Genomic DNA, 9,953 nt, shown 5'->3' with positions numbered 1-9,953 from the left:
TTACTGAATTAGGCTCACATTAAGATGCTCCATGCCTCAACAGCTTATTTGAGGGGGAAAGATATACACATTAATGCCCTGCTTATCTGGAGGTCAGACTTGTAGCAATAAAAAAAAAAAAAACAAAAAAAACAGATGATGTCAGGGAATCCAGAAATAATTAAATTCAAAAGTCAACTAGATGCTCAAAGTGATATAAATTTTAATAAGTCATGGTTCCTGCCCACAGTGAGCTTTCAGGAAGGGAAATAATGTGGGTACCTAAAGAATTTAAGACAAAGGGCAATGTGATGTGTGTATAGGGAAGGAAAATCTGCAATGAGTGTTCAGAAGAGCTCATTTATGCTTAGGAAAACTATGGAAGGTTTCATGAGAAATATGGTGTGAGGGCCAAAATTTGATATATGGAGTGTTTTGATTGAGTGACTCACCTAATATTGGGGGTCTGGAAAATAAGAGACCCTTTTTAGGTTCACCCTCCCCTCTGAACTGCCCTTTTTAGATATTTCTCTCCAGGCCAGTAAGAAAGGGGGGGCCTCTAAGCTTAGTCACAAAAGGATCAGATTTTATTACTTGGGAATTAATTAAACAACAAAAGTGAAACTAATAAAAATCAAAGATAAGGAAATAGGAAAATAGAAGTATAGATAAATATTCTTAACTCTAAGCTTAAGCTATTTAACCCCAGACCATTTCCAATTAAGCTAGTTCAAAGGAGTTTAGGGTTTTCCATAATTAACTCACCAAACCCCAGACAGTTTACCATTGCTCACGCCACCTCAGAAAAGCAGCTGCCTGAGGACAGAGCGAACACACGTTACCACCGCAAGCACCGAGACCACCAGAGTGCCTTCTGGAAGTCCCCTAGTGTCCCGGAAGAACCCTCACCTCCCTTCAGGGAGCGTTCAATCTTTTCTCCCCAAAAGGGGAGGGGTCCTTCAAAAACTGCCTATGGAGAGTTCTCCTTCTGACCTCAGTAGCATACATAACCTCGGGGTGGGCCAGGTGTGGCTCCTCCCAAATGAGTAAGCTAGAAACAGCAATATTAATCTACCACAAATAATTTTTACCATAATGGTATCTAAGTTGGGACCTGGAAGGTACTTAAGATTTCAAGGGGGGGGGGGGTAGGCGGGTAAGGGGAGAGACAAGATGGCAGAGAAGAAGTCAGGAAGTTGCCTGAGCTCTCCCAAGTTTTCCTCAGAAACAGCATTAAATCAAGCCTCTTAACAGACTCTGGAGCTATACAACCTACAAAAGACAGAGAGAAACAATTTTCCCACCTGAAATAATTTAGAAGACTTAAGGAAAAGTCTGTCTCACCTTGGGTGAAAGAGGAGTACAGAGCAGCACAAGCACAGAGGGTGTCTGGGCAAGTCAGCAGGAAGGCCTTGACCACATCACAGATCAACAGCTGATGCCCCTTGGTCCTGGCTCAGCAGGCTGGTGGCACAGTAGGCCACTTGTGAGAACCCCCAGCCCTGGCTGAGAAGGCAAACTGCCAGCTATAAAACCCACCCTACTAGGATAAGCCATCCCAAGGGCAGAGAGCAAGCCCAGAGAAGTGAGGAATCCACAAGCTCCAGAGGCCTCAGAGCAGAAGCCAGTGATCGGGCCCCCTGGCCCCCAGCACAAAAAGCTTGCAACTGTGGCCTCATGTGCACCAAGAGGAGAGCTCAACATTAAAAGTCACAAAATAGGCTAAAATATGAGTAGGAAACAGAAAAGGATCCTTATACCATAGAGAGTTTCTATGGGCAACAGGGAGGACCAAAACACAAACTCAGGGACAACATTGTCAAAATGCTTGCATATGACCCTCAAAGGGGAAGGTGAACTGGTCTCAAGATGAAAAGGCCTCTTGGAAGAGCTCAAAATGGATATTAAAAATCAAATAAGAGAGGTAGAAGAAAAAAATTGGGGAAGGAATGAAAGTTATGCAAGAAATTATGAAAAAAGAGTCAACAGCTTGGGAAAAGAAACTTAATTCCTTAAAAAATACAATTGGCCAAATGGGGAAAAAATCCACTGAAAAAATTCAACTCTTTAAAAAGTAGAATCAGCAAATGGAAAAGGAGGTATAAAAGCTTACTGAAGAAATAATGCCTTAAAAATTAGAATTGGGCAGGTGGAAGCTAATGATTCTATGAGACACCAGGAATCAGTAAAACAAAATTAAAAGATGAAAAAATAGAAGAAAGTGTGAAATACCTCATGGGAAAGACAACTGACCTAGAAAATAGATCCAGGAGAAATAATTTAAGAGTAATTGGACCACATAAAAGTCATGATCAAAAAAGGAATCCAGATACCATATTCCAGGAAATTATCATGGATAACTGCCTTTATAGCCTAGAAGCAGAGGACAAAATAGTCATTGAAAGAATCCACTGATCACCTCCTGAAAGAGATCACAAGATAAAAACTCCAAGGAATATTGTAGCCAAATTCCGAATTACCAGGTGAAGGAGAAAATACTGCAAGCAGCCAGAAAGAAACAATGTAAATATCATGAAGCCACAGTCAGAATAACCACAAGACCTGGCAGCTTCAAACATTAAAGAATTGGGGGGCTTGGAATATGATATTCCAAAAGGCAAAAGAGCTTGGATTTCAGCCAAGAATCCAACTACTCAACAAAATTGATCATTATCTTTCAGGGAAAAAGATGGGGCATTCAATGAAATGGGGGACTTTCAAGCTTTCCTGTTGAAAAGACCAGAACTGAACAGAAAATCTGATCTTCAAATACGAGACTCAAGAGAAGCATAAAAGGTAAACAGAAAAAACAACAACATGTTTATTCAATAAGATTAAACTGTTTACATCCCTACATGGGAAGATAATACTTGTAACTCTTGAGAACTGTATATCTATTTGGGCAGATAGAAGTATACATAGAGGGTATAGGTATAAATTGACTTGGATATGATGATATAAAAAATTAAGGGGTGAAAAGGGAGTATATGGGGAGAAGAAGAAAGGGGAAGTGGAATGCAGGTAAACTACATCACATGAAGAGTGCAAAAGATCTATTATTATGGAGGGAAAGTAGGGAGGGGTGAGCATTGTTCTCAACCTTGTTCTTATTGGATTTGGCTCAAAAAGGGAATAACATATACACTCATTTGGATAAATAAATTTATCTTAACTATATAGGAAAGTAGAAGGCTAAGGGGGAAAAGAAGGGGTCCTGATAGAAGGGAGGAGAGAAGTAGGAGAGAAAGGGGAAAGAAAGGGAGGGATGCTGATAAAAGGGAAGGAGGACTGAGAGAAGCAGTGGTCAGAAGCAAAATGCTGGTGAGGAGGAACAGGGTAAAAGGAGAAAGAAAAATATAAATAAGGGGGAAAATCAGATGGAAGGAAATACACAGTTATTAACCATAACTGTAAATGTGGATGGGATGAACTCTTCATAAAACAGAAGCAAAAGATTTTCAAGAGACAGAAATGGAGGCGGAAGGGAGAAAGAAAGAATTTCAGGTGTAGGGAATGGCATGGGCAATACACAAAGGTAGGAAAACACATGATGTTGCAAGAATGGAGAAGATACAGTACAGACCCCCAGTTGAAGATTGATTCCTTTTCTCTGGAGTCTTCTATTCATGTATGACATTGTTCTGGCTGTATCAACCCCTAGAGCATTGCAGATGTCTCCTGGATGAGATCCATAACCACTCAAAAGAGTTTGGCCTCACTATACATGCAGGAAAAAAAACCAAATGGATTAAGGATACTTATTGGTTAGATAATGACACACAGTTAGAGGGACAATCTATAGAGCCTACCTATTCAGTCTATAGATCTAGAACATACAAAGTGACCGGAAAATAAGTTAGGTCCAAAATTAAACAGAAGATTGGGCTAAATTGCTTTTAGGAAAATAACAAAAGCCCATCTTCTTAATACCAATATTCCTTTAATGCTGTTGTATGGCTATGAATGATAGAATACAGTTGCCAAAGAATTAAAAATTATTTGACTTGCAGTGAATTGTATTTAAGTGTGGGACAGTGGTGCAAAGTCACTAGCCTCACTCTCTCCTCCAGAGATATCTGGCTTCAGTGGCAGGATATATACATCAGGATGGAGATGGCTCTGAATATTTGAGGTAATTGGGGTAAAGTGACTTGTCCAGGGTCACACAGCTAGTAAGTGTCAAGTGTCTGAGCTGGATTTAGGCTGGATTTGAATTCACCTTCTCCTCGACTCCTAGGGCCAGTGCTCTATCCACTATGCCACCTCGCTGCCCCCACTTAATAGGCAACAGGGAGGTATATAGTGGGTGAATGAAATAATAACATCTTAGGAACATAAAAGAAGAATACGAGTGGGGGGAGGCAGCTAGGTGGCCCAGAGAATAGAGCACTGGTCCTGGATTCAGGAGGACCTGAGTTCAAATCTTGCTTCAGACACTTGACACTTAGCTGTGTGACCCTGAACAAGTCATTCACCCCTCATTGCCCTGCCAAAAAAAAAAAAAAAAAATACAATGGACCAACCAGTTGCCAAGTCTTGTTGATTTTACCTCAACAAAATATTTCACATCTTGCTTTTCTCAACTCACACAGACACAACCTTAGTTGAGTATTATTGGGTTAGCTTCTCAAATCTATCCTCTCTCCTTTCCAATCCATCTTCCACAGAGCTGCAAAAATGATACTCTAAAAAATACAAGTCTGACCACATCATTCTCTTTCCTGAAGACACTCCACTGGCTCTAAGATAACATTTTAAAAATCTTATCTGTGGTTTTTAAAGCGCTTACTATCTGTGAGCAACTTGAGTTCAAGGACTTTCTTTTGACTTTCTTTGTCTCTCTAGCACTTATCAACAATACTGTGCACATGGTGTTTCATAAACGCATATTGACAGGCTGATTTCAGTCGACCTTTTCTAAGCTGATGGTGTGTACTGTACTTCCTTTTTTTTTTTTTTTTTTTTTAGTGAGGCAATTGGGGTTAAGTGACTTGCCCAGGGTCACACAGCTAGTAAGTGTTAAGTGTCTGAGGCCGGATTTGAACTCAGGTACTTCCTGAATCCAGGGCCGGTGCTCTATCCACTGCGCCACCTAGCTGCCCCCGTACTGTACTTCTTTAGCTACTCTGTATTTATCCATGTCTGAACAGCTTTCCTCAAGCTGTTCTCCATGCCTCAGTGGAAACCCTCATCTTACTTCCCTGGCATCCAACCTCACAGAATCCCTAGGTTCCTTTAAAGTTCAGCTCAGTGTCCACTTCCCACAGGAAACACATTCTGATCACTTCCACCAAGATGATAATCGACCTCCCCTTTAACACTTTATTGTATATGATTTTAATTTCCTGTGTGTATTTTGTACCCCCCTCCATATAATGGAATATCCTTAAGAGCAGGAACAATCTTTTTTGTCTTAGCTTCTCCAGTGCCTAGGCCAGGAGTGGAACGTAGTAGGTACTTAATAAATGTTTGTTGAATGAATTACTGAAAACACAGGATGAAAAAAAGATGGGCTCCTCACATTGTAATAGCCAAGAATAACTGAGGACGTGGCCAGTCCATGCATTTTATTGGCATCCTCTTGATGTTGGGGAAAGGGGGAGAGAGAAGGCCTCATCATGGTATCTAGATCTCCTGGGGCCTAATTCATGGAAGGACATGGACAAGATTCTCACAGGATAGGCAAGCAAAGATAGACTCTGATCTCTCTCTTTGGAGGGAACATCCATGTAGACAAGCTCACAGATCCATTTGAGGTCCTGGAGTGTATAAAATATCAGAAAAATAGCACTGGAACTATGTGGTACCACAGATGACCCTCTCAGTGATGCTATACTCATGCATGGCATGTAGGAGAATGCACTATTCTTCCTAAGGAAATATCATGACTTGTATCTTATCTATTCATTATCAAAGACTCAGACTATAACAACACATAAAACCCCTAAAAATTATTGATGATACTAACTTAGTGTTTTCTTAATGGCTCAGAAGGCCAATCAGAGTTCTGCAGGAGACTTTGTATTGTTAGTAATATTAGCTATCCACTATACTGATTTTTATTATTAAATTTTTATTTTTAATTTATGGAATATAACCAAGCATTTCCATAACACAGTACAATAAAAAAGATGATTCCACATGAAACTGTGAATCTACTATGCACAATTTGCTATCCTTTCAAATAGTACAACAAAAGTATCATGTAAATTTCTTTTTTTTCTTCCCTCCCACTCTTCCCACCATTTGAGATTTTCTTCATTTGAAGTCCACGGGTATGAGATACATTAAAGGGGACCTGGAATGGACTAGGAACCTAGCTATGAAGCCCTAAGGTCCTGAAACTTATAAGGGAAGAGTTAGGACAAAGTAAGATGATGGTTAGCAAGTACACCAACATATAGCAGAACAAGTTTTTTCTGGGTCATTCTGGTACCCTCGAGGTAAGAGTGGTGAGAATATTACACAGATGCTCTAAGTCAACCTCATAGTAAACTAAGTTGCATAGGATCATCCCCAATGTTGTTTAAACTGATGAAATCTTACAAATTGATGTAATCGAAAGAGCTCTGGTTTTGGAATCAAAGTGGATCCCAGAGAATGTGGGTTCTAGAGCTGATTGGGCCCACTCAGGAACTGTGTTACCTAGGGTGAGTTATTTATCTGTCCGATGGTGGTCTAATATTTGCATTTGCTGGCTCACCAGGTCATCATGAGGAAATCACTTTCAAAATGTGTAATTACTATATAAATGTCAGCTATCATTATACAACAGATGCTTTGTTCTGTGACCTATTATTAGGCAACAGAAGTCAGTGCATAGGCTGCAAGTGATGCAATGGATATTTGCAGGTTGAGTGGTTACTGACATTAAGGGGAATCTGCAAGAGCATACCTGGAGATAAGAATGTACAGAGGCCTTGTCCAAACACCAACCTTCTGAATTCTATTTCAAATTCCAGGGCAGATAAACTCTGTAAGGACTTTAATGATAAGATTCTGCCTCTAGAGGCAGACTGTAGAGGAAGCAAAACATAGTGGGCAGGAGCACTTCCATTTAGAATTTAGAGACTTAGCTCAAATCTTGATTTAAGCACTTTATATTTGTGTGATTTAGCAGCAGACTCATCTTCCTGACTTCAAATTGTGTCCTCAGACACTTACTAGTTGTGTGACCCTGGGCAAGTCACTTAACCCTGTTTGCCTTGTTTCCCTCACCTCTAAAAAGAGCTGGAGAAGGACATGGCAAACCACTCCAGTATCTTTGCCAAGAAAACCCCAAATGGGGTCATGAAGAATTGGACACAACTGAAAAACTTCTGAACAACAACAACAAATTGAGTGATTATGCATAAATAATTTGATCTTCTAGCTCCTCAATTCCTTTATCTATAATATGGGGGTAATAGTACTTTTATAAAAAGGCAGCAAAGCATAGTGGATAAAGAGCTAGTTTTAGAGTCAAACAGTCCTGGATTCGAGTCTTGCCTTTGACACTGTGTGACCTTGATTTAGTCACAACTCCCTTGAGTCTCATTTTCCTTATCTATTAAGTGAGGGGGTTAGAACTACATTGCCTCTGATATCTCTTCCTGTTTTACATCTGTTATTCTAAGACACATACTATCTGTGTGACCTTGGGTAAATCACTTATGTTCTCAGTCCCCAGGCAACTCCCTAGGCTATAAATTGCAGAACAGGTATCAAATGAGTTAATATGTGTAAAGTACTTTAATATCATTATTATGAGTAAATGGAATTTCTGTATCATTGAAATCACAAGTCTGACCAAAAGAATCAAGCAAAAATACTCATACTACCTACCTCACATAGCTGCTATATGCTAATAGGCTTTGAAGACATTACCTCAAAGATACATGTGCATACACAAATATATATGCATATATTGCCATTAGATTATGGACTGTAGGATACCAATTTATTTCCTTCTGTCCTAGCTCTTTGATTCCAGTCAAAGAATATCTCTGCCTTAAATGAAATCTGCCTGTCCACACTAACCCTTCCCAAGTCCTTCAATAATTTGATATATTATTGTGTGTACTCTCTATAATTATATTATACCACAACTCATTCATCCTGTGCTATTCTTGTCCATGTACTCAAATCCAACGCAGGGAGTCCCACCAAATATGTTGAGGTTTTTCATTTAGGCTGCTGGATATTGTGTAGATATCAAGAAAACATGGATGTAGCCACTGGCTTTCCCTGACTCTTGCTCTGGACTATTGCAGTCTCCTAATTTAGTTTTACAAAAGAGTTGAGCCCAACTATCTACACTAGAAAAAATCAAGTGGATAAAGAAAAGACATTGTTCTGTCTATAAATGGATGGAAAATCTGTAGAATTTCATTCACCTTATAAATTCATAAATCTTATTCATAAAATCTATTCATGAATCTTAGACCTTTCAAATAGATAATGATGGAAGCAAAAGTAAAGAGGAGGGAAACAGATTGGATTGCTTGGGGGAGAAATTGGTGTAGTTCTTTAATGAGGCCAAGTTGATTCCTGTTCTGTTCAGTCTTCCTTTTTCCTCAAGCCTATATCTACCCATTTTATCCCTAGACTAATAAATTACACATATAACTGAGTTCCACTTTGCCCTCTGGAACTCATATTCTACTCTCTCCAGACTCCCAAAGTCCCTTTTCAACCAAACCTTCTACCTCCTAATTTTAACAGACATCTGGTTCTTCCTTTAGGAAACTACATTCCTTATTATTTTGTCTAAAGGACTCTATTCCTTCTAATCCCTGAGACTCACATGACCAGAAGAAGAGTTTCATAGTCTCCTTGTTTCCATTTCTGGAAACCCTTCAATGGATGACACCCTTCCATGGATGTCCTTTCATCTTTTGAGATCATCACTATTTGTATACTACTCCCCTATTCCTATCCTTGTCACTGTCTCTTCTGCTATTCCAGCTCATTCTCCTAACTTTCTCAGTGATTTTAGTTAACTAACTCATAGTCTTCAGGTCTTTAAAATTCCCTTGCCATTATTTCTAGGGTCTGCAATATTTATATTAATGATCCTTAACAACCTACCACAATGCTATCTCTCTTATATCTTATCTAATCAATTATGAAATTGTATTGATTCTATCTTTGTAACATCTCTTGAATCTATAATCTGCATGTTCCCATTGCAGCCATCTTACTACAAAAACCTCATATCAGGGGCAGCTAGGTGGTGCAGTGGATAAAGCACTGCCCCTGGATTCAGGAGGATCTGAGTTCAAATCCGGCCTCAGACACTTGACACTTACTGGGTGACACTGTGCAAGTCACTTAACCCTCATTGCCCTGTCTAAAAAAAAAAAAACCCACCAAAAACTCATCACCTTCTTATGTATTGCAATAACCTCCTAATAAGTGTTCTTACCTGTACTTTCTTGTTCTCCTCCAATCTGCCCTTAATACATCTGTCAGAGTAATCTTTCTTATATATTAAACTTTTTAGCCTTTTGACCAAAATCAGGTGATTCCTTTGAAAAGCTTAGCAAGATTAAGTTGACCTCGAGGGAGTATCCTTTGGAGTTTGCTTCAGATTGCCCTTCCTGATACTGATCAACCATGTGAAGGATCTGGGGCTTGCTTCTGGCCATATGACTCAGGGATAAAGCAATGACATGTTAAGATGAGCTCCCTTATTCGTTTCAGAGCTAGAATAAATGATGACTTCATGGATGCATAAAGGGTTATGACTGACCCCTCCAGCTCTCTCTTCCTTTTCTGGCTACAGACCATGATAAGACTATTTTCAGTTGCTTCCCTAGAGTTGCTTGTCTTGAACTTCTCCTCCCAAACCTAGTTTCCACACAGCAATGAACATGTGGCATGTGAAGTGCATGCTGTGCCTAAACAAGAGCTTCTTCGTCCGTATTTGTTCTTTCCATGATCTTAGGTAAATTAGTACCTTTTAAGATGGGCATGCCCAAGGCTTGCAGGCA

Source organism: Dromiciops gliroides, chromosome 3 (assembly GCF_019393635.1).
Source record: "Dromiciops gliroides isolate mDroGli1 chromosome 3, mDroGli1.pri, whole genome shotgun sequence".
NCBI lineage: Eukaryota > Metazoa > Chordata > Mammalia > Microbiotheria > Microbiotheriidae > Dromiciops > Dromiciops gliroides.
The sequence above is the reverse complement of the archived record's forward strand: the minus strand, read 5'-3'. Positions refer to the sequence as shown.